Genomic DNA, 27,827 nt, shown 5'->3' on the forward strand with positions numbered 1-27,827 from the left:
AGCAAAAAGCTGAAATAAACTAGTTGACACATAATAAGTGTTAAAAGATTGAATTTCTGTAAAGTTTCGCAAAGATAACCGTTTTTCTGTTTCATTTGTTAGTCATGTCTATGTTTTGTATTTGCCTTTGCAAAGGACCCATTTATAGAGTCGAAAGCTTTCAGGCTAACTAGATACTGGACTCGCACTGTTCGGTGTCAGTTTATTGCGTATATATATATATATATATATATATATATATATATATATATATATATATATATATATATATATATATATATATATATGTATATATATATATATGTATATATATATATATATATATATATATATATATATATATATATATATATATATATATATATATATATATATATATATATATCGCCATCTTGAATCAGTTATTTAGAATTGTTTGTTAATGAACGAAACCTTGATATATATATATATATATATATATATATATATATATATATATATATATATATATATATATATATATCGCCATCTTGAATCAGTTATTTAGAATTGTTTGTTAATGAACGAAACCTTGATCAATGTCATTGATATCCACAGAACTGGGTGCAGACCGGATGAGAGTAGTCATATCACGGAAGGTGCTATATCAGTCATTACGTTAATTTCTCTTTTGAGGAAATATTCATGCTTTTATGAAACAGACTCTCACAACTCCCATGCCGAGCACCACAAACACAACGTCCTCTCCATCTATCTCGACCATGCCGATTAATTGAGATGAGTGATTTTGGGGAGCTTGAGTGGCTTCAGAATCCCAATCTTCTGTCTGAAGGATTTTGGAAAACTCGTTACTCGTTACTGTCCGTGTGCCTGTAGATGTTACCGCTGAGGGTCCCACTCTTGCACCTGTCTCGCCAGTTCCAAATCCCAATTTTGAATTTGGTTGACAGCGATCCTATGAGGTGGTGGTAATGTTTTGTTGGCAGTAGTGTCACCGTCAGAGTCTTCACCTTGCCAGTTTGCAAGTTATATATATATATATATATATATATATATATATATATATATATATATATATATATATATATATATATATATATATATATATATATTCTGTGGCTTAAAATGTATCCTTTTCTATTTCTTTTTATTTAGATAGAGCTACCATGTCTGCCACCTCTAATCGATCCAATTGATGACGTATCTTGATCCGTTTAGTCTGTATATCATAGATTTTAAAGAGCTCGTTGATTATTGGAGCTATAACTGCATATGGGCAATCTAGGAACATCCGCCCTAAGCTGCTGATCTCAACAAAGTCTTCTGCTTCTGCGTGTTTCTGCGTGTTTCTTTTGAAACTGTTTGTTTATTCATCCGTTACAATAGAACTTCAGTGCGCTTCAAGGACGGTTCTCAATACCTCGGTGTGCTTGGTTATTGATTCATTATTGTCAAGTAAATGTGTTAAGCCCCAATTTTCCATTTGATGAAAAACTAACTATGAATACTTGTAATACACGTGGTTACTTCTTAGCCCGTTCCTTCTAGCTTTGGATATATCCTCTTAAACCCTGTTGTGGTAGACATCACTGTAAACTGCCACATTGCAGGCATTGTAGCGATATGACGGAAAAATTGTTAAAGCTACGTTAAAAATCCAAATCACATCACATTACATAACATCACATCACTCTAAACTCGATCTGGACATGAGATTTGAAACTGTCGTAAAATATTGGGAGACTCAGTGGGTCGATATTATTCTTTACATATTTATAGTAACGATTGAAAACTGCAATGAAAACGGTTCTTTATCAGGAAGCACTTAAAACTTGATCAAGTGTAATATTCACAGTTCATGCGTAAGGCGTTGATCAAAAGTTTATGGAAGTGACATGTCGGATTTCTTGAATGTGAAAATAATCTTCATGAGTGACTTTATTTCTTGATAGATCTTGACTTCGTGGTCTTGTTGTGGTATTGAATCGTATTCACTCATGTCGTCTTAAATATCACTTCTGCCAACCTTTCAGTGAACACTTGAGGCAACTCTTAAAGTGTTTTCATCTGGTCGTTTCTTCTTGTTTTCAGTTGCAATGTATGATCCTATTATCTTCATTCAAGCATTGTTTGGACTAGGGTCCATCTAATATGTAGAGGGACCCCTTCTCATAACACAATGTAGTCAGCTTTCAGTTGGTGAAGATGAAAGAATCACAACACATTTTCAGTCATTTGAAAGTCAACGTTCGGTGAGACTACAAACTTCTTCAGTCGAGAGGAAACTCACTGGGTTTTACTCTACACCAGAGCAAACACACTAGGCTTTACTCCACTCCAGAGGAAACACACTGGACTCTAGTCCACTCCATATGAAACACACTGGGCTCCAGATTATCTGAAACTTCCAATACAAGTTTCCACTAGGACACACGTATCAGGAGATAACAGACTGATACATTTGACACATATCACATTCATGGACGTTAGTCCTCAGGGTGTCCCAATAGAAAGAGAACGAGGATAAACAGTAGTTATTCGAAAGAGAAGGAAACATAAACAAAAGAACCGATACTCTAAAGCAATTCAAGAAAGCAAGCAAGTAAATGAAACTGATGCAGAGAATAGAAGAGGAACCCATGCTAGTGTAAAAGCTTATCAGGAAAATAAATCCAAACAAAGAAGAAAATAAACTTTTTGTGATATGAATTTTTAGTGTGTATCTGATTTTACAGGAATATAGCAGCAGCAATAGTGGTAGTAGTAGTAGTTGCACCATCACTCCGAGTATACGATGTATCAGCTGCAAGAACACCTAAATACATCGTCTTTGTTTTATAATTCGTAGGAAAGCTTTTTTGCATGTATATATAAGGTGAAGTCACACGTTGTCTTATGACTGGAAGGAGAAAAAACACGTCGTGTCGACTAAATTATGTTAAACGCTTTTTGATTGGTAGAACACTTGAATAATATTCTATCCCTACCTAGAATATATACTTTTTGTTCTAACTCATTAAAAACATGTCTTCAATGTTACCCGTCAAAATGTGGACATCCTTATAGTTGTCGATAACTCCTCATCTAGGGCCATTAATAGTTTCACATATATAGTTAAATGGAAGATACGAATCTACGTGGAGAGACAAGGGTCCCTGAAACGTTTCTTACCCTACAGACCAGCTATGATGCAAAGTTGTGGCATGTGTTAACCTGCTCCTTTGGTTAACAAGTGCAAACAGCCTTTTCCAAGGCCACATACCTAGAGAAAAGAGAGGCACTTCGCAAAAACACTGCCTATATATATATATATATATAATAGTATCAATGCAGGTTAGTAAATGTTTAATTCGTACTCTACGGAGATTCGAGCACGCGAACCCATATTCCCTCATGACAAAAGACACATCACCAAAAATGGTGCTACTCAATCTGTGTTTTTAGCACTCGTGTGTAGCAGACACACTCGCATGACGACCTAGTAATTAATTCTCATGTATCTACAGTCATTCCGGATTCCTATGAAAGAAATTAAAGTATTATAATTAATTATGGAGAATTGTAAATATACACCAGATAGAAGGGAATGTGCTATCCCTGCATTTCTATAAAAGAATGCTTGATACTAGTAGGCAGAATTGATTTTATAATTAAATTCGAATTATTTTACTAAAAATAATATTATCCTACAGGTTAGAGAATTTTTAGTTTGTACTATGTTAGTCGTGAGGGAATATTGGTTCGTGTGTGCAGGAAAGACGATGGGTGCCGTTTTCCAGCGGACTTAGGTTCGAATCTCCGTAGAGTATGAATTAAAAAGTCTCTAACCTGCACGCTAGCATTATTTGCATTAAAATATCAATTCTGCCTACTTTTTCAAGTATATTTCTATAGGAATCCAGGGAGAGCGCCTTCTTTTCTGACTGGTGTATATTTATAGTTATGTATGTATGTATGTATGTATGTATGTATATATATATATATATATATATATATATATATATATATATATATATATATATATATATATATATATATATATAAAAGGTTGTTTATGTCTATAGCACAATGGAAACCTAAGACCACTGACCCTTCTCTTACATGTGATAACATGTTTGTTTGGATATAGTGTGTCTATAAACACTCGTAAGGTTGTGTGATATTATGTTTGCTTGTATGAAAGACAGCGCTTGTACAAACACTTTTACCCTTGGATGTGTGATAGGATGTTTCTGTGCCTGAATGAATATTGTTAGCATTCTTAATTTAATAAAACGAATGGGGTGCTGGGTAGTAATCACAAAGTATTTGCTGGAAGTGTGTCGAAATGTGTATGCTGGATGGTAAATAAAATTGTGTATTGAATAATATTCAGACGTAGGTGGTTGTTTATATTGTACAAACTAGGTCCGAGCTACTACATGAAAATATAGCTTGTTAATGTCTAAAACATTCAAAATTGCATTTCCTGTGTACCTCAATAGTGTGAGTGATATAATCATCCCGAGATAGTTCAATATTGATATATTTATTCACAGTTTTGGCAAAGACCGTCTAAGCTGTCGTGAATTTATTGCGAGCATAAATGGAACGAGAGGAAGTAAATTTCAACATTTTATTCAAATATAGTGATCGAAGGTGTCATTCACGCTCGTCATATCACATTATCACAGAAACGAAAATCAGTTTTGAAACAACATTAGTTCGTACCCTTCATAAGCAGAATTGAATTGTTTGGTAGATAGGTAATTACAAAAGTGACGTAAACAGTGTGAATATAAATTCAATTTATGTAATCAATTGCACATATTTTGTAAGAATATTTTATTGTACTCCAAAACAAAAGACAACATGTCAGCCATTTATTTTCTTCATGGTTAAATATCTTTATAACATGATGCCCATGAAGTTAAAACGAAGCTCTGAAGTCAATTACATTATGTGACAGAACAAATGACCTGTAATATATTCCTTTATTTAGGCCTGGGATTTTATTTTCAGCTTAAATACCTATTTTCCTGTGGAGAATATTTGCAATTAATTGTTCATTATCAAGCGTACAATTAAAACTAAGTATACTTTGTTTGATTATCTGTCTTGTTTATATCTGCAACAAGACACGTTAAATAGTACGCTCAAATTTCAATTCACCACAGTTTTCTTCTAATTTTGACAGACATTTATGACGTGAATTTCAAAATAGTCCTTGAAAGATATTATCTTATGAAGAAAAAAACACCCAATTTGAAAACGGCTCATCAATGGACCGGGTCAATGACAAATGTTATTCTACTTCAACGTGATGAGTGCAAGTGGCATAATAAGGAAAAGAATTAGATGTCCACTTCCCGTGGTAACAGAGATGACGCCATTTTTTGCTGTGGAATTACCCAGTGCTGCTTTCCCAGTTGTTAAGCCTATAGCTGTCTTAGCCGACAATGGTGTTGAAGTCGTAGATGTCGTCGTAATGACAGTTGTAGAATTTGTTATCTGTGCAATCACATCTGAATCAAAATTAAAAGTAAAGATGATTTTAATACGAAATCTGACAAATCGTCTAGAATGGCCTCATAATATAAATATATTTTTCATTTTAAGTACGTGTATTTTTTAATTAAATCGTTTATGATCATGGTAGAATTATGAGGTCAACTGAAATAACTAAGATCCCTGTAGTTCTCTTAGTTTGCATTGTTTTCCGCTTTTGCATTACGAAATGAATAGACTTTATAACAATTTACCAAAATAACTTATTTCCAAAGAAAACTAAGACAGAAATATATGATACAAAAAGGAGAGGGGTAGAAGAATGAGGGCTCAATATTTTGTTTAAGATATTTTATACATTTATCCCCCGACCTGCCCGTAGAAATGGAGGGGTGTCGGTAAAAAACCCAACCATCTTAAGTATGAGTCAACAAGCAAATTCCCAATTTTAGAAGAAGCGCAGTGCACAATGAATTTCGTGAATTTTATTTGTAAATTGCGATTGCACATGACAATTTATCAATCCGATTAGCCTAGCTTAAGTTATCTCTTGTCGAACGCTTTATATGAGCCTTTTACGACGACTCTCTTCGATCAAGGCATCAGGGTAAATTTATATTGACCTCAACGATGTAAACCAATTGGTGTGTACATCATGGAGAGTTCATCTTATCATTGGCAACGAAGATCACAATATCTTACTTTTCTTCCTCTGTTAAATTTACAAAAGTATTACAGACGAGACAAAGCATCCCGAGTAGTTCTGCTGCTGATGGATACGACCGTGTATGCAACAGTTAATTACCAATTTTTTCTTTTATTTATTAACTTGTTTAATCCGTGGATACACATGTTAGTGTTATGTGTATTTAATTTTGTATTGTTTGTTGTGTTTTCTACATTATTATGTTATGTATATCTGTATTTTGTAATTGACCGTGGTTCAAAATCTAGTTAATGATTTGCATTTATACTGACATATATTTAGAAAACAATATAACACGTAGCTAATATTTCTCTATAATGAGAGATTAAATAGTCAGATTATTATTGAAGGTAAAGACGTTTATTTGTATTTGAATGTAGGACATTAGTTTCGCACTTGGAAATTTCCGATCTTATTGATAGTTTTAGAAAGGAAAATGACTTACATCTTGGCCATATTTTTTCGTAGTTTTTATATGTGTTTAACGTAAATATTATTCATTCTTACCTTAAGATCCAAAGCGGATTGATGCTTAGTGTTGTGTTCAGTTTCTAATTAGGATTTATTTATTTATTTAAATTATTCACCGGGATTACAAAGTGATCATTAATACTATTTAACGAAATCATTAATAAGAAATTATTGTAAATTCAATCAAGAACCTTTTAGATTATATTATTGTGTTACATCAAGACTGTTAACATATCGCCACATTCCAGGCCATTGACACGTTAGCACATTCGAGATTACAGGCCATCAGCAGATGAAATATTGGAATTTATTTGCAACACCGCGTGAATTCAGTTGGAATTCTATACATTTAAAATTGTGATAGAACGTTTAGGACTATTTGGGATTTAATTAACAATAATGAATGTTTTTAGTTTTTAAATTTTCACTTTGTATTCTAGGAAATAAGTTATTTGTAGAATTTATCGCACAGTACCGTACGTTCCTTTTATGTTTTCAATTTTATTCTTTATTCTGTAAACAACTAATACATGTTTATATTCCTCCGTGAGCTTACGTTAAGTATTATGGTCATTATCTTAGTCTGAGTGAAGAACGTTAGTAACAGACTTTCATCTAGAGGGTCATTTATGGATCAATAAGACAGATCACAAGAAAGTAAATCAATTTTTGCTGCCAAAAAAGAAAACATGTTTATATATACATTTTATCTCCTCTGACATGTCAAATGGTAGGAAAACCCGATCAGAATATAGTTAAGGCTCATCTTGCAACATATTCCTGCATTTGACGAACGTTTTAGTATAATAATGACACACCGTGTCTGTTTCCTACCTAAGATCAAGTCAGGCAACCATTACTTACTGACCATAATGTGTGCGTCTGCATGATTTTCAGAGGCATTTCCTTTGAGGAATATTAAAACTAAAACCATACTAAAAGCTTTGATAATGGGTGGTTTTTTTTTTTTTACAAAGTTGGCCTTCCCAATTTGTTTAATATGACCAAGGGTCAAATTTTATGACTGGAATTTCCCTGCAAGTTATGCATGAATTAGACATCCATCAATGTCAATCTTCTGCCTATCACCCTGAAATCCAATAGGCTTTAGAAAGAGTCCATCAACTTTGAAGAGTTTGCCTAGGTCACATTGTTTTGATACTGGAAAAGATTGGAACGAATGCATTCATTTACTGTTGTTCACGGTTAGGGAATCATTTCAAGAATCTTTAGGATTTAGTCCGTCTGGTCTAGTGTTCAGACAAACTGTCCGTTGACCATTGAAATTATTAAAAGAGAAAATCTTTAAAATGAAGATACAGAAATGAATCTTCTCGACAATTAAGGTACGAGAAAATACAAAGGAAACGGATTTTGAGCCTAGTGATAGAGTTCTGGCTCTCTTGCCCATACCACAATAATTTTCGGGCTATGTAATATGGTCTTTACAGAGCTGAAAAGAGAGTAAGTGATTTAGATTATATTAGTTATACTCCTGGGACGAAAATCCCCCCGAAAATCCAAACAAAATCCCCCCCCCCAACAAACAAACAACAACTCTGCCATATAGCCATGACAATCGTGCAATCAAGTTAGTTGTACCTATGACGATTTAAGCAATGGTGATATATTATGAGAGGTTTAAACAAATGATAACAATAACTTGGACAAAGACGGTCAGGTAATAAATGATGGTGAGCAAGGTCTTTGATTATGTACCTTGATCATAGCAAACTCCATTTTTGGGCTGAAATCCAATACATACCGATAAAAATGCATTGGACATTTGATTAATAAATTAAGTGATTCGAGAAAATGTATTCAGAATATTCGAAAACTATGATGCAGGCTGGATGTTAAAAGCAGAGTTTTAAATTAATATAAACATGCATTTATGTTTCAAGGAGTGTCCATTATTCCCAAAGAAATTAATTCCAAGTGAATAGAATATATCTCCCTTGCAAAAGTTGCCAAAACATGGTTTAAACAAATGAAACAAATAGGAAGATATCTTCTTTATTCATAAAGACAAATGCCTAAACTCCGATCATACAATAAAGTGGTGAAAAGTGAAAAATAAATATCATTGATTTTCTGTTCATCTATGCCTTTTAATGGTCCTCGTGTAATGATTTATTTCAATCTTGTAATATCTGTAATGATTTTTGTATCTTACAAAGAGAAGAACCCAACTCGTCGGCTCATACTTATCGGCAATGTTATTAATCATATAATAATATTATAGTTTTATCAGAATATTCCACAATAAAGGTATGTTTTTTTTTTTTGTCTAAAAGTTAAATGAGTTCTTTCATAGCCAGTAAGTCTCCAATTTGCCACAAATATGTCACATTTTAATATATATATATATATATATATATATATATATATATATATATATATATATATATATATATATATATATATATATATATATATATATATTGTTCATTACAATATTAAATCATTCTAACCTGGTAAAAACCATTGCAGATTCGATCGGTAATTTGGTCAAGTACATTTCCCATGTGTAGATTGATATATGTATCTTGGCTGTTACAATCGATTGATATGTATATAAACATCCTTACTTTAGGGATTCAAGTAACGATATCTTAAATGCCTTTGCTTGCGACGGTCGATGTACTCAGTGATTACTTTGATTAGTCAGGTGTGTTCAGCAAGGTAAAAGACGACTGTCTAGAATAGGTACTTCTCTTTCAGTGATTTTCAACGTTAATCTAATTCTTTCAGATGTGTAAATTATTTCAGATTATATAATTTTTCATTCCTATGGTTGACTCTAATAGTCACACAATATGTGTTTTAATGTTAATGGCATTGAGAGTAATTCGCATTAGAGTCTATCCATTTTATGTTGGAAAACGACACATTTATTCTTTAAAGTATTGTACCGGTACACTACAAGCTTTGCCCCCATTTGTATTCTATTCAAATATATAAAAATATAGACGTCATTGCCCGATACACACATTTATACTTTCAAAATGAAATTGAGAACTGCTTCTATCACTTTTATGAGGGTATGGAAATCAATGCAATAAGGATTCGAGCCATTAATTATGGTATTTTAAAAATTTTGAAATTATTTTGTACTCTCCGTTATTGTTGCTCCGTCAAATTTGGAACTTTTAAGCTCGGAAAGACACCTTCGGCTTTTAAGTTTACTTTTATAAGGACTGATATTTCTTGCTGCGAGACTTCAAATAGCGCAAAGAATATAAATATTCTGGAATAGGTGATATATATAGCGCTTAGATTTTAATCTCTCTGATGTCTTGATTTGTATTTCTTTGCATTTTACGCAAGGCATGTACAAAGCCTATATGGAAAACGATTGTACCATTTTAAATTTCTCAATTCTTATTTTAACCACTATGTACAAACGTTATATGCTGTTAGAAACAAAGTTGAAATAATATGGATCCCACCTAGGGCGCATTATAAGCTGAAGTAAAATTATATATGCCAAAAATATGATGATATTGATTAAATAATGTAATCATTCACTCAATATTGAGATTAAAACTCCTATCAGCTTGCCTGCAGCATACCCTACACCTTGCAAACTAAGCACATTTCATTCAAAAGGTATGATGCCTAAATGTGGACATCTGTCGGTAGCAGATACAGTAACATTACGACACAGCAAATAACTGTTACTTATATACACAAACACTCCTGATTCCTCCACAAGGAAGTTAATAAAGAAATTTACAAATACACACCAGACAGACTGGAAGGTGCTTTCCTTTGATCTTATAATGTGATGCGTTATAGTGACATTGCAAATGGAGAATTGTAGAATATGAAATATCTGCGTAGTATAGAAAAGACTACCCGGTAATGATATCTAAGGCAACATGTTGATCCCAACGGTGGATCTTTTCTATTACATTAAAGCGTAATGAATGATTCTTTTCTCGCATTTATGAACGAAAATGAGGGTCGAAGTCAAAATGACGTTTTGTTGTGACGTACTGTGAATACTCATGAAACTTTAAACGGCAAAAATGCCCATTGAAAAATGCCTTACCTTAACACAGAGGGAGAGAATCATTAGTTTCGCACTGAAATTTACAGCAGACAGTTTGCTTGAGAAATGATACAGTTGTTACAGGTATAAATATAAAGTGCACTCTTTTCTATAAGATTATTTGAGACAGACAAAAGTAACTAAATATTCATCAATTCAACTTTGGTCGTTTGATTTACGCATCCGAAACACTAATGAAAGTATGAACTTAAACAAAAGTACAATTGGAACAACGGATTTTGTTTGAGAAAGAATGTTTAAATCATGAAAACAGATCGGGATGAGTTTCCTACTTTTTGTGCACTATGAAAACAGGAGGTCGAAATAGTCCTCCTGTCAGGAGAATGGTCATGTGTGAAGTATGACTGAACTCTAATGCCTGGTGTTCTACATTTGAAAGCAAGTCCATATACATGCATACGAATGTGAGAAAGAATATTATTCGGCAGGATACATAATTTGCTCTTCATTCTGTGCTGAGATCAAAACCAAAAACCACGGGATAGGATATCCATCACAATGCCTGTACCCGGTAACGTGGGTACATTAGACAATTATTGACTTGTTAATATATGTATATAGTTTAAGATGAAAGTTTATACATTGATAAACGTCAGTCCTGATTAAATTTTGTTTCACTTTCTGTCGGTTGATTAAAATATTCTTTAATTTAAAGATGAAAAACTCGGTGATACTGTCGTACTTTGAAAGCGCTGTGTGCCTGCAGTGAGCTATCTGCTTCCCGCAACAACTGACTGATAACTAATCTCCGGCAGAATGTTTATTCCTAGTGAATGGTGGTATTTTCGTTGCTCGTGTCCTCATTCGCAAATGATTATGTTAGGGCTAACCTTCTCACCAAGATGCCTCAGGGTAAGCATATAAATTTCAGCAAGGATGTAATTTTCAGTAGTTAAACATGAAGACCAACATACTTTATTCACGATGTAAAGTTTTCAAAGCTGTACATATCACAAAAATCTACTATTTAGGGATTGAGAATTTCCAGTTAAAACAATGTGTAATCCAAATGTCCTTGATATTCACTCATATACAATTGTCTTTGTTTGAAGACAAATATATCATTCTCACTTTATCTCTGTATGTTAGGTTTCACACGATTGTCATCATAAAAACATTATATAAATCTAATTAAGAATATAGCATGTTTAATAATAGGACCTCACTTGATTTGTTGTATGATATAACGGATATCTAACGGATATCACATGTGTTCTATTACTAGCCACGCGTTGGAAGGCGCGGTTACTCAATCGCTTATGAACTAGAGCACTGTAGGCAAGATGACAGTATATTATAGTGGATTTTCAGTTCAACGCTCTTTGAGAAAAATCAAATGTAACATTGTAATAGTTTTAAAGATTACCAAAAACATATTTCCGATTAAACGTCTAACAATGTCGTTAAGTCCCGATATTCCCCATGAATCTTAATGATATTCTTTAGTTCTCTAGTAATGTCCTCTGCTTTATAAAAGAGGGACGAGGAAATTCGGGGAAGGCATGCAGGATTTGTAGAAGAAGAAGAAGAAGCCAAAGAAAAGCATTCACCACTAGTTATGTTAATTTTCTTAAGACCTTTTGCTTAATTTGTATAACTCTGGCATTTTAATTTGTTTCGAATCGAATTCCCCTTGTTATGAATTGCAGTGGGTGATGTAAAAGTGAATAAAGATTACATGCTCCAATTTTTCAGAAATTCACGTAAAATTGTATAACATAACGTAAGCTGTAAAGATTTATAAAATTCAATAAAAAATGAATTATACTAATTTGAAAAACTGAGTGAAAACGACTTAATTTTTTTTAATTATCGTTTTATCAGATCTGACTGTTACTGAAAGATGTAAAGTGTCCGTCTCTTTAACGTATGCATTAACTCAGATCTCTGTACATTGCACTCGAATTCAGAAAGCTGTAAATAAGGTATAGTTTCCATGGAATATGAAGCCTCTATTTCTTATCAGCATAAGGGGCGATAAATTTTAACTGTTCGATCATACAATGAAAGACAACAATAACGGCTATGAAACTGGTACTGTGGTTAAATACTCTGGGGCGAGTTCTAGATAAGAGAAGTTTGTAATTAACTTGCTTACTTGATTTGGAAGACAATACAGAATTATCATCTTACCTGAAGGAAGAAAAATAAATACACAAGGCCTTCTAAAACTGTACTAAGTAAGAACTCAAAACACTATTTGCAATTAATACTTAAATTTTGATATGAAATCGAAAGAAAAGGGCAAAATAGCTCACTCACTAGGCATGCGGTATTTAAAACCAGTTGCATGCACAAATACCCATGATTTATGAACATTTTTAGGTTTTTAAAGATGATATCAAGATACGACATATTTTAGGACAAACTGAGCACGTTATTCCATGGTTCTAATATTCAATCAGTTGGCTACATATATGGGAAATTTAATGGACACATTTGTTCGGTTTTAACATCTACGTTTAAATCACCAATCTGAAGCATGTATCTTTAAATAACATTTTGTTATATCTCTGGTGTTCTTTTTGAGTTGCACTAAGGTCCTCACAATAAAAATTTGTACCAGTGTTCTTACATAAGACCTAAAATTCAATAGTTTAATCCCAATTTGCCATTGGTAAACTAAAGTAATATTGACTAATGTACTTACTTTATGCTGTAGTTGAAACGTACGTATCGGATGCGGGAGGTTGCGGGTTCGAACCCCGGCCGAGTCATACTAAAGACTTTTAAAAACGGTACGAACAGCTGCCTCGTTAAGTGATCAGCACTAATAGGTCAGTTTTAGGACTGGTCGGCCTGGTGTCAGGATAAAGTGACTGGGTGGGACATCATGCTACATGTCTGTGTCATGATGACCCAGTGCTAGACATCACTATAGTCTGCCACACTGCAGGCATCGTAGCGATATGACTGACAAAGTGTTAAAGCTACGTTAAAAATCCAAATCACACACACTTTATGCTGTACAAAGAATACTAAACTATAACCTCGTGGGAGAAAAGTCGTATAATGTTCCTATCATTGCGAATAAAACCTAATATCGCTGAGCTAGTTCAATTTGATTCTGAAATAAATTTTAGCAGATGGTCTGATAGCAAGGAAATGTGTCGTGATGTGAAAAGAGCATCTAAAAATGTTTTACTATTTTGTTTTTTTCCAAGAGAAGTCAAGCTGGCAAATAGTCTATAATGATAACATTTTAACGTGTAGAAATTTAGAAGCTAAATTCTCACTTGCACAGTGAGACACATTGACTTAAAACTACAGATGTAAATTTGGCGCTGTCTCTTGTTCTGAAACATAACTGCATAACTGAGAGAGACTATGATGAAAAACTGTACAATGCACTCTAAGATTTACCGTTTTCCTGATGAAAGTAAATTTTCTAGTTAGTCATTGATGGTCAAACAATTTAGAGAAAACTTAACATTCTAGTTCTAGTTCTAAGTCTTTATATACATTTATATTTAAATTAATTTAGATTTAAATTAATAATCATAAAAAAACAAAGCGTAAGTACAGATGAAACTTCTTATAATCAATTTTGTTATTGGATGAAAGAACTACCTAAAATAAAAATGAATTAACAGTGACAGAAATGAACAAAACTGATTTTTACATTGGAATTTTCTTGTTAAAAAGGTGGAGTTTCAAACCGATACATTCAATTTTAAGAAGATAAAATATTTTGATATTTTTTGCATAGATCAACTTCGAATTTTTCAAAATGTTCTGTAAGTTAACTGACAGATTTATTTTTGCAGCATATAGATATACATAACATATAGTTCCACTATAGCAACAGTTTTGGTACATGCGTCAGATTATATGACATAACAGGCGCAGTGCTTTATCCTTTATCATGGACGTTCTCTCATCAAAGCGTAGCTTATTTTTTGCGATATTTGTAGAACAATAACTTACCATTGAACAAGAACAAAAATGCTAGTGTACAGAGCATCAGAGACAACTTCATCTGAAAGAGAGAAAATTGAGAAAATTGGAAAGTTTAAAAGTAATGTAAATGTAAGTGCAGAATCTAAGTAAATACAAGATGGAACATGGAGAGTTACGAAAATATAAGAGAACACACATTATGGTTGAGGATAATAAAAATATAGTCAAATATGACTAAATTACAAAGAAGGATATTTTAGACCATCTCAGTTACCTTAGCAAGTTAGACAATCCCGACCACAATTGAAAACAAAGTGAAATATTTTGCGATGGCTTGCTTGCAACTGATAACGAGTTGACACAACTCTTGTTTAAATAGTCTTGAGTTGTCATGGTCACGATATAACATTAAACGAAGCCATGGTGTAAACATTTGATAGATTTAGTTATTCAGGTATCTACCAATACATGACTAAATAAACTCTTGAAATAAGGAATTTTAATCTTAAGGATGACAAACTACTAAAGATTAAGAAAGATTAAAAGGAACTCAATAGACTGTGGCCGATTTTAAAATTTAGACTAGAACTTTAAACAGTCGAATGATAAAGCCAGTCAATGCTTCCCTTTCTGGTATTTAATTAGATGATGTGGCTGATCCAAAAGTAAATGTTTCAGTAAGTGTACATTCATTTAATTTTAGTGTTTCCTGGGTTATTCAGAGGAAAAAAGTTAGACTGAATAAATCCTAACTTAACGTTATGCTGATCATAAATGACCCTTACAGACTTTGAAGCATTGTGTTTATGCTTGATACCGTATGAACCACCAATACATCCCTACCTATCTTTTATTTCCGAGTGAATGTTAAAACAGTTTCTAAGCCCTCGTTTGTTAAGTACTCTCGATATATTCTTAATGGTACACACGCACCCCAGACTTGTTTATGGCTAGTGAAACCACACGCCCTATCCAGACTTGTTTATGGCATTTGAAACCAGACGCCCTATCCAGACTTGTTTATGGCATTTGAAACCAGACGCCCTATCCAGACTTGTTTACGGCATTTGAAGCCACTCGCCCTATCCAGATCTCATCGTTCCTTAATTTTGAAATTTCTTTCATGTTCTAATCATAACCATTAAGTGAATTAAATTGTTGAAATATAAGAAAACTATTTGAGCTCTTTTCTGCATTTTTGTCGAAACAAAAATTGAAAATGCTGTGAAAATTCGTAATCGGTTGTTCCTTAATATAACCGAGTATTCACTGTAATTCTTAAATTAGCTCGTTTTGTTCTTCCTTATCAACGCTTGTTGACACATAGTATTAATATCATGTGGCAAGTTGTTTCACTGAACGAAATATAATCCTCAGTATTGAACCTTGCTTGCAAAATAAGAGGTCAGTGTCCTTATCTTGCGTATGTGTCACCATTGTTTGACGGGCGTGTCGTCAACACTGACATACAGAATGAGGTAATGTTGCGACATCATCATAGGAGGGCGCAGTCTTGGCTGAGTCAGATGATAATGTGGCGTAGTACTAGATCAAGACAATTCAAATGAAGTGAACCGGCACCAGTCAGGATATAGATCAAGTTAGAACCTAAATAACACCATAATTTAATGCATAAATGCGTGTCTCAGTGTTACAATTTTATTTGTAGAATCCCTTCGCACTAAAGCGCCTGGGAATATTGAAATTATTTGTTTTATTGAAGTGTATATCGCTTTACAGGTAATTATTCTGTTAAGTGAAAATTAATTGTGTTGTTGTCTTCTGATGCATCGTGTAAAGAAAATGAAGTATTTATCCAGTACAATGCATGCCTCTTTTCCTTGTGTTTCTCATCCACACCACAGTACCGCTTTGTCAGAACATAAGGAGTATTATTACTTTTCCTTTTTTACTGATTATGCAGATATACAAAATGCTTCGTATTCACTCTGCTGCTATACGCGTATAAAGTTAAACTCAGAGTAATGACTAGTAGCGACACTCTGGGGACAACTGGAGTGAATAAGAGACCGCTGTCTTGGAAGATGACGTTGTTTGGATAATGGTAATTTAACACTAACATTAACTGAACATTAGGGACTTTCAGCCTTCTTAAATCACAGGTGAGAAATCCAGTCTCACCCGATATTTAAGAGATATCCATAATAATAATAAAACAACCGTCTGTATTTTCATTGTTTCTTGGAGAATGAAGTTTATGACAATACATTAAAAGTTCTGAAGGAAATCTATGGCGTCATTGGTGAAGAAAATGCATACGATATTGTTCACACACCATGGAATGCGATACGTATGATCAGATATTACTGAATCAGTATCAGAAACAGTATTTCTTGTCATAAAGTGTTTAGGTTTCTGAAGATGACGTTCATCATTGGCACGGACGAGATGATGCCAAGTTTCTGTGTACTCTTATGTCACGTGTTTAGGCTCGAATAAACAGTAACACAAGAAAGGGTGAAAACAACAAGCTTTGAAAAATACAATAATTTATTTCCCTGGAAACATTCTGTAAAAATGAAGAAAAAAGATGAATCAAATCCAAAATAATCCAAAAATAATCAAAGAATATTTTTTTTCGGAAGTCCTAATAACAAAATGTTCTACTGATTTCAAGTTCGAATCCCGACTAATAATCAAAGATGGAGGACGATGACGTATGCTGCAATCTGTAGTGTTGAAGTCTAAAGTTCCTGTAGAAACAAGAATGATCACTCCGGTTTTGGAAATCGAAAAAAGTTCTTATAAGAACTGTCTTTGATTTTGAATCTCACAAAAGCACATGTGTTTTCCAGATAAATAACAGAATTAATCCTTTTGAATCCAAGTAATTTGAAATAACTCCAAACAACAGAACAAACAACTTCCAGTTTAACAGCCCAGCTTCTGCTGAGAATAATTCTCTAAAACATAGATTATAACGTCTTCTAAACGTAAACAAAGAGTCACGTGATCATCTTCTCGAAGCTTATGGAATTATGTACATGTTAAAGGTCACGTACATCCAGTGCGACCCTGACACAAACCAATCATATTACTCTAAGAAATAATTTTTTTGTTTACATCTTAAATACGAAGTCCCATCATGACTTCGACAACAACCAATCATTCTAAAATAAAATAGAACTTGTTTACATGCTTGCTACACATTTTGAAATAAGGGCAGGATTAGATCAACACATGTTCTTTATAAAACAAACAGTCACGGTCAAACTATTTTCTGAAAAATATGTCATCTCTAGAGAATAAATTTACATTACATTATCATGTGATGAACAATAAAAAACTTTAAAACTGACAAATAATTAAATTGAAATAAATATATATTAAATCAGATATAATTGAATCAAATGTACATAACAGTACGAACTGTGCGTTAGGAGTTCCTAGGCATCGATTCTTTTAATTTTACTTACAGACTTCCCAAAGATGATAGGCCATGATTTCAAATTTGGCTTTATCTTTAGAAATGGCCTTCAGATAAGTCGAAAAGCCGAAAGTATGGGAAGTCTGAGTCAAGAGAGATTCCATTCGTTTTGTTTCGGTTGACATTAATGGGTGGTTTTGAACTGTGTATCAAGTCTTTATATTCTTTCAATATGTCTTCTTCTTGGACGAGAGTTAATGCTTAATCCAGATAGGATTCCGTCTGTTATTCTTGACTCACCAAACTAACTAAATCTACATAGTAAATTGCGCTGGCTTTATAGGAACGGAAATGTTCCTCCTCACTGACTTGGCGTTCGTTGAAAACAATTCCTCACAAAAATAACCTCCTCCTCCTAGTCGCCTTAAGACATGAGATGGGTACCGTTGGTACATAATTGCGTTAAGGCTTCAACCAGATTCAAGTAAGATATCACAACATTGCTGGTACCCATGATAGGTTCAAAATGTTGTATTCACATCGTCTGACCTTCTTGTCCTACTTGTAGATTGGGTACATGTTCGTGATGGAAGTTAAATGGTTTTGATAAATAGCATCATTGTGGTCTACATTGATGATGCTGCCTATGAACAAAGGTCCAGGTAACTGACTCCGGAACATATGTTATTTGATGATTGACCGTAGTCCAGCTGCAGTGGTATACCTGTAGAATTGCGCATGTTGTATGTGAGGCATTCTAGTCCATCTGGTCAGAGTCTGTCCCATATTTTATCATTTGAATGTAAGACAGCTATACATAGCATGAATACTCTGGTTTCCCTGTTTACTATTTTGAACTCGTTACCAAAAGCCATCAGATCGTGATTGATACTTCTTCGAAACAGTCTTAGACTCACATGGACTCTGTTCAACAAATGCTTGTCTTGCAACTACATGTCGATGTAATAGATGAGATTTGAAGATATTATACCCATTGCGTTTGTTGCGTTGTCATCATCATGAGTGGCATGACAAATAAACCTTACTCCATCTTGAAATATTTTCAAGGACCTTCATGTTTGATCTTTGACTTTTGAATTTAATAATGGCAATGCAATGACAATACGTGGTTGTGCAAAACGCCGATGGTCGTGCAAGTGGAAATGCTTAGTAGTGGGAAGACAAGGCGCAAATGGGAATACATGGTTGCGTGTAAATCCCAGCTTACATAAACTCTGCACAAAGAATAATAGATGCACTTTCCATGCCCGGGACAGCGAAATGAGTAGACCGATCTTTACTGGCTTTGGAGAGGCTCTCCGAGTGATAAGCATCTTTTCAAACATATCTGTTTTTGTGCTTCCACTGGGGTTTGCGGTGGGCAGATGTAAAAATGACATACCCTTTCTCCTGTACCACTTCTTTTCCATCACGACCCATTCAGCCTCTTACATTTTGGAGATAAACAATACCCACTGACGACGTTAAACAATAGTATTGTATAGTGTACTATGTCAAGAATACTGCTTAAATGGTTGTTGGTGATGTGGCATACCAACGAAGATTAAGGTATACCAACTAAGTTTGAGATGCGTTATTGCAGAGTAATATCTGGCACAGATAAAATTGGAACTAACACGATGCTTAAAGAAATAGTGTAACAGCAATAAAGCAATAAGAGAAGAAGAAAAAAGCAATAAAAATGACATTTGGAAGAAAAAAGAAAAATGATGCCAGAAAGAAACAGAAGGTACAGAAGTAACTAAAACAAACAAACAAACATAAAATACAGACACATAGAATAAAGCCATAACATGTGGTCAGGTGATGATTCTATCTTTGCTTCACCTCCAGAATGGTGGACGGTAGTATCAGGTGCGTAAACATCAAAATGCAGGAGGAAACGTAGTCCATTATTCACCAATGTATAACGTACTGGACTAGTACGCATATATTTATAATTCATATATTATATCAAAAATGATTATTAAAAGATCAGTGTGATTGTAAAAATATACGCACCATATGTAGAAGTAAGGCCAAAGGATCATAAGGGAACAATGTGTCATAAATTCCGAAGGATATGTCAGTCTCACTGTACGTGTGTAAATCGATGTAGTTAACATTTATCGGGAGATGTTCTGCGGCAAACGGAACTTTACTAAGCCTGTAGGTGAAACTAGACTTAACCGCTTATCTTGCATGATCAGCTATTATGTGTGAAGACATTCATCATAAGAATCTAGATATAAACATAAAGACAATCTTAACTGCTAAATATGTGTATTTAGTACAGTTTCCAGTAACTGCAAAATGTGTGTATTTAGTACAGTTTCCAGTAACTGCAAAATGTGTGTATTTAATACAGTTTCCAAATCTAACACAATAACGTAGACAGATGTCAACTACCAACTTCTTTTTCCGTAACGTTACAGCATTCCCCGTGGAACTGTTACATGGTGTTGTTTTAATTATTTTGAAGTCCATGACTTACATTATGAAGTTATCGACTCCTTTATATTGTTCCAACTCAACCATCTTTCTCTTTTAGATACTCATTGACGTCACCAAGACTTATGACCGATTCTTACTGAACTACACTTTCTACATTTTCCTCCAGACCTCCCATTATTTCCCAGGGAGTGGAGCAGATATCCTCTTAGTTTAAATATTTTCTGTTCGCATTTCTGCTAGTTCTTTTCATTGCTCTTCCTGTGTTTCTTACTGTCTCTAATGCAGATTCAATCACTCTCTCTGTGACGATTTCATTTAAGTTGTCTCCAATACTCTCTTTTGTAGTTATTCTACCCATAACCTTAGCAAGTGCGTCCGACTATAATTCGATTGGATGTTTCTTTCATCTCACACCGTTATCATCCGACTCTAGCTGGCTTCTTCTATGTACTTGTTACAATAGGGATGTGGTTCGATCCATCAGATACTCTGCCTATGGTTTCTCCCTCTTTGTGTGTCGGTTTCAAATTCTCTTTATAAGAGTTAGAATAAATTAAAGACTAATTGAAAAATATGAATATAGTGTAAAGTAATAGTGTGAAATGATTTGACCTCCAAATGACCTGAGATCATTTATATGGTGATTGAGATATTATGCTTTGAAGACAAAGTGCTTGCAAGCTTTCCATATTGGTTGAATACGCGTGGTCTGTACTTACTGAGTTTAAAATATCCCCGATTTTAAGAAAAAGAGACAATAATTTCTCCCAACCAAGAATGATTTAGGGTATGCCGCAAAACCTGTCGTAAATGTACAGACATCTTCGAAAGCATATACAATTAGTGCATCAAAAGAGTGACACTAACGCATAAACAATACCTTCAAGCACATATACACACGCACACGTGTACGCACACATTCTTCTATCAAAGTCGATTCGGGTAAAAGGTTCAATCAGAAACAAATAATTCATGTATAAATATATTTACGCCAAAGTTGCTTAATATGGTAATGTTTTAATTTTATATTTCGAGTTCAATATATTTAGCATATTTGTTCTTTTCCAAAGACGCCCGGGTCATACCAGAGACTTTAAAAAGTGGTACTAACAGCAGCCTCGCTTGGCGTTCAGCATTAAGAGGTTAGTGTTAGGACTGGTCGGCCTGGTGTCAGGATAATGTGACTGGGTGGGACACCATGCTACATGTCTGCGGCATGATGCCTCATTGCTAGACATCGCTATAAACTGCCACATTGCAGACATCGTAGCGATATGACTGAAAAATTGTTAAAGCGACGTTAAAATACGAAATCACGAAATCACATCTTTTCCAAAGAAAGGTTTCTTCATTCTTTATCCAGAAATGTATGTACAACTAACACTCTAAAGTAAAATGGTTCTTATCCGCCACCCACCGGTCTTAATCTATGGCCTGAAATTCGCACTCGAGCTTTCAGCACTTCCAAATTGTAAAACATCAGCATTATCAAGGCACACTTTAAGCTGAAATGAAGCAATATATACGTAAAATGGAGATTTATTACAATTCCATAACATTGCCATCGAATTCTGAACAACATTATCAGCCAGTAGTTGTCTAAAGATAAACCTAAAATATGTCAGTATTATTCAGTCTTTTATAGGTTATCCATTCATAGAATATTCGTCTAAGCAATTATCGAACTAAATAGCCATACCTTACCTTATGTGGTAACATTACTAAGTCATCCATCATCAATTTCAATCATATCTAATTTACTTTTCATCTTTAAAAGTCAGAATTGGATATCAGTATATTCGATAGCAATAAAGTATTAGATAATAATATATTATCTGTTAAAAAAATAGATTTTTCCAAGTTCACTGTCAATAAATTAATTTGTTGTTTTCTTTTCACTGTTCGTAATTTTTGCGAATATACCTGGTGCTGCAGTCGTCGAAAACACATCACACTATTTAATAAGAAAAGTGACAAATTATTATTCATGATTTCTTAATATAGAAAGATGTATGTATGTATGTATGTATGTATGTATGTTTGTATGAACAAAATCCTACATATCTATTTTTTGCCATTTTTCAAGACGACAGAAAGCGTAACAAATTAACATAATAGAAGAGGAAAAGGAGATACATGCTGGAACACCGGGGACAAGCAGCGTAGGATCAACATTCTTTTACATTTAACCTATTCACAGCAAACGTAGTGGAAGGGGGTAAAAATGATACCCTCCTACGAATGTCTATCAAATGGACAAGCAAAATAACATTTTTCTGTGCTGTTCCACTGGGAATTTAGAAATAAAGCGTACATTATAATTCGTGGAATTGGATTGGTGCATTGAGATTTCACATAATAACTTGAGATTTCACGAGAATATACAAGTCGATTTATTCTAGTTCATGTTATACCTAGTTTTACGCTGTATACGAGATATAATACGTACTAATCTTATGATAGGTGACTCACCATCAAGGAAATTTAACTTGCATTCCTGTGTATAATCGTGGATGTGAAGGTTATCGTAGGCAATAGAGACCACTTTTCCGACTGCTTTATCTTTGTCGTAGGCGTAAATCTTGGATGGTACAGCTCATCATCGGCATAAGTAGGTCACACTAACTTACTATTCGTGGGGTCCCCGGGTGGCCGAGTGGTCTAAACTGTCTAAAGAGTTCGTCTTTGCTTATCGGTGCCTTATCACCCCTGAACGCTTGGGTTTGAGTCTCGGGTTAGGCCAAAATGGGTATGTGAGAAAATTTGTTGGCAGTTTCTTGTGGGTAGGTAGTTTTTCATGGGTTCTTTCTCGACCAGTTATATTGGCCGGCAATAAAAGCCTATCCTGCGCTGAAAAATGGCGTTAAACGCACAAGAATAACACCTTTTCTTATCGACTTTGCAACTCTTTTGCATTATGCCACGACAGAGCAAGCGAGGCATAGTTACCACACGAGTTCATTTTTAAAAGATGTGACTGTGTGTGCAACCCGAATTAATTATACATTTCTTTTATTTACTAATTTATATATTATTTGGATGTATTGCAATATTACATTTACATTTTAATAAAGTTTACGATGTACTGAAGGAGACATTTATTAGGCCGACATCGTTTTCTCTCAAACGTTACGAAACAGATATAAAAGGACATTGCGGCATGAAAAAATCCTCTGATTGTTGAGCAATATTGGAATATTCTGGGTATTTACACCTCCCCTACAGTTCAGGGTAAATCAAACCTAGGTAGATTTTATGCACCAGTATTAGCCGCCCGACAATAATTATTTTGAGAAAGAAATAGTACCATGTATAGTATATATGAATTTATGTGTGTATGTTGTGTGTGTGTGTTTGTGTGTGTGTGTGAAGTATAACGGTAAATTATCTGGAAATTTTGATTTGCATTTTTTTCTTAACAGAAGACGACAGTGCTGCATAAATGTATTCATTTTCACGGATTTAAAGTGAGGCTGTGACCTTCGTTCGCACTATTTGATAGTAATAATGATGGCGATGAAAAAGTCATAAAAGCATTTGCAGTTATTTATCTTTTTGAAACCACAATATATTAGATCGTGATAAGAAATCAGGGGGAAAACGGTTTGAAGATCTTAATAGCTACTAATATAATTGACACAATCTGAAATTTGACATCAAGTAGAGTCTTTTTTCAAGTAAATTGTAGATACTGTTTTTGAATCTATGGCAACACCAAGCATTTCAGAAATTCGGAAGAATATCACGAAAGGGCATTGAGAAATGGACAGAAAAAACAGGCAGACAAATAGGAATCTCATCCAACTGAAATGCATGCACTGAATTTACTAATATTCACATGACTTCGTCATAGCGTACAAATGTGAATTTCCGCATTGATTTTCATATCAAATTATCGTTGAATAAAGGTGAAATTGAAGGTAATTACATTGACACCAGCTTTAACATTTTATCCACTTTAAATAAAATAAACAAAATCGTTTATTTAAACTCCTAATTCCTGTCCTAGTTACTTTATTTCGGTATGCATTGTACATACTCAAACTAAACTTTATCATGTATTCGCGGCTTTGTTTATTTTTTTTTTAAATCGTGATCTTGAAAACTTATAAGATCACATTAACTAGGGCTGCATCTGAACTTTGTCCTAAATTTAAACCGGATAGTATGTCTCTTTCACAATAGCATGTTGTTATATGTCATTTGTCTCTTTATTATTGATTATTAATTTATAGCTATATTTATTTTAAAAAAAAATTTATTTGAATGTAGGTTTTTCTTGTACATGCAGATCAAGAACCTTTCTAATACTCTAAAGCCGTCCACACATTTTAAAGGATTGAAGAATTGCTGCGCATTGGTGAAAATAAAAGTACTGTCTTGAGAGACTGTCGTTTTGCTAACTTGCAATGTATCCTCTCGCTATATTTTTATCATTTTAAATGTCGGAAAAAAGAATAGCATGTGAGACACCATTCTTGCGTTTGTAAAGCACTCTACGCTTACGCGCATATGAGTCTATTATTAAAACAGATACGATATGTTAGTATTTCACCTTTACGTTCAGATTAGGAAGTTACTGACTGACTGAGCAATAGATTTACTAAATCATAGTATCTTTAATATCGTAAATAAGGAAGCTATATGAAATAATCAAATCGCATGTTCAACATTTGAACCACATCAAGATTAACGATACAGCGAGGGAAATAATTATTGAACCACATGACGTTAAAGATGCTGCGAGGGAAACAACCCTTGAACCACATGACGATTAAAAGTTCAGCGAGGGAAAGACAAAGAGCCAAAGATGTTGTCATATTACTCTCAAAAAGGAGAATTTGTGACTATGAAATAAATCACTGAACTGTGAAACAAGAAAAACATGGACCTTTATGCCGGCATATTCTGATTATTAAACTATTATATTAAAAATCATAAAACAAATAAAGATGTGTTTACAAATTAGAATTCTTACTTTCTTTAAGATATCAACGTTTTGGTATATGACGGCATTGCAAGATTGAATAAAAAATACCTAAATCATAGTTGTCTGGAAACAATGCTATTTGTCTTCCATTTTGATGTTATTGATCTCCGGATTGTATCATCCGAGTGCCTTGGTCCTATTTGCTTATGATCAATAAATAATACTGGTAGATTTCAAATATTAAATTGCGCTTGATACTGCACTTTTTAAACTCGTACAGGCCTTCCTTTCGTCGTTCTTCTTTTGTGAAGGAATGTAATTTTTTTCTTGACACTATAAAGCTGTGACTGGAAATACCATTCTTTGAAAAGACCTGAAACTTTGTTCAGGTGTTCTTTGCTATCTCCGTCTGGATAACCACTAGTGTCATAAAACATACACGCCGTTGAAATATATATATATATATATATATATATATATATATATATATATATATATATATATATATATATATATATATATATATATATATATATATATATATATATATATATATATATATATATAAGCCATTCAAAGCACTGTAACACTCTGTGTCCTGTACGACTAATTCCACCTCATATTCCACTCTAAGTTATCAAATGCATGCAACTGTCTGTCAATAGTTTTAATTCAGCGCCATATATCCGTTAAATTAGGTCATGTGGTAATCCAGGAGCATCATACTAATGAGCAGGTACAGTAATATTACACTCAAATATTTATAAATTACTCAAAAGATTGATGTAGCAACAGTGTTTCTTTCTTTAACTTATATGACATGTAGACTTTAAAGTAATTGAAGAAAATAAATGTACCAGGGCATTATGAATACGATTAACATTTTGAATTGTGTAGCTTGTGATAAAACCTTTCTTTGGGCGATGTGTCATTCTCATACAACCGTTGAAATATATTCATTTATATGGGTCAAAATTGTTTTGGATATATTTACACCGCATATTTATTAATTACTGGAATGTTTCTGTTAACGTTTCATCACTCAAACGATTTAGCTTGTTGTTCTACTGACAACGCTGTATACAAATCGCCTTGTCCTTTTAGTTCTAATGTCTTTTCCTTCTGTTGTGAGCCTATCAACATGGTTGTTAGGGGTGCGTTTTACCATGTCATTTTAACCACATTGCTATGAACAGATGACTGTCATCACCAGATACTGATATGTGTTTTGGGTATTTGTGATTCAAATTACATTTGCTCTGGACCGCTCCGGTGGCCTAAATGGTTAGAGCGTCTGCCTCTGATGTAGGAGGTCGCGAGTTCGAACCCCGGCCGAGTCATACCAAATACGTATAAAAATGGTACAAACAGCTGTCTCGTTAGGCTCTCAGCATTAAGAAGTTAGTATTAGGAATGGTCAGTCTGGTGTCAGGATAATGTGACTGGGTGGGACATCATGCTACATGTCTGCGGCACGATGGCCCGTTGCTAGACATCACCATAAACTGTCACATTGCAGACATCGTAGCGATATGACTGAAAAATTGTTCAAGACACGTTAAACATCCAAATCACATACACATACTCGTTGTTAAGGGTGAGTTGTACCATGTCATCTGTATCATTTTAACCAATGTAATGAACATATGACTGTCATGACAAGACAAGTGTGAACTTATACTGGTATGTGTTTTGGGTATCTGTAAATCAAGTTGCATTAGCTCTGTGATGGACCACTATATTTACATATAAGTGATTATGGTTACACCTTTTGTCAGCGCTTCACAGTCATTGTTTTCTCGCAGATGCTTTATATTCATGTACATAGTAGTATCTGCATTATGTATTAATGTTCACCTAAGCCAGTTAAAATGTACTGTAGTGAGATAAACATAAGTAACGGTCGTGCGGCAAACGGCTCCGTAATTCGCGTGTGTCATCTAGCTCTGACCGAGTGTTCTAAAGCATTTTACCGATCACTATAATCTCACCTCTGCATGGGTTCGAGTGTCGGGCTAGCCAATGTTGGTATGTGAAAAGGCTTGCCAGTAGCTTCACGTGGTTCATACCGGGGTTTCCCCTGGTTTGTCCTCCACATTTATACTGGTCGCAGTGCCGTCTTAAGGCATTTGCACACTGGGCAGTTGCCCGGGGCCTCACGCTTCTAGCCTTCTATTCCTGTGGGTGGGTAGGGCCGGTAGGGGGCCCCAGTGCATTGCTTTGCCTAGAGCTTACAATGTTGTTAAGACGGTCCTGACTGGTCGCCATGTATATATCTTCAAACTAAAATAGTCCTCTGTGCAAAATCGGAATATTATTGAACGTCAAGCATGGCAACTATTGCAAATTGCTATCGAAGACTTATGATAAACCTTTTACTGTTTGTCGAGCCTTGTTTCAGCTTATATCTAGAGTGAGGTTTTGAGATAATTTT

The 27,827-nt window shown here is 34.2% G+C and overlaps 1 long non-coding RNA gene across 1 annotated transcript; it reads right to left on the bottom strand.

Annotated features, from left to right (window-relative positions):
- Window positions 1–4,580: 4,580 nt before the first annotated feature.
- Window positions 4,581–20,193, bottom strand: LOC149774433 (uncharacterized). The gene is made up of 3 exons (XR_016416827.1): window positions 20,032–20,193; window positions 14,649–14,700; window positions 4,581–5,483 (listed from the first exon to the last, which is right to left on the bottom strand). It is a non-coding gene; the product is annotated as an uncharacterized LOC149774433 (long non-coding RNA).
- Between the last annotated feature and the right edge of the window lie 7,634 nt (window positions 20,194–27,827).

The sequence above is a fragment of the Sinohyriopsis cumingii genome, unplaced genomic scaffold (genome assembly GCF_028554795.1).
Source record: "Sinohyriopsis cumingii isolate HCF-2022 unplaced genomic scaffold, ASM2855479v2 utg000229l, whole genome shotgun sequence".
Taxonomy (NCBI): domain Eukaryota; kingdom Metazoa; phylum Mollusca; class Bivalvia; order Unionida; family Unionidae; genus Sinohyriopsis; species Sinohyriopsis cumingii.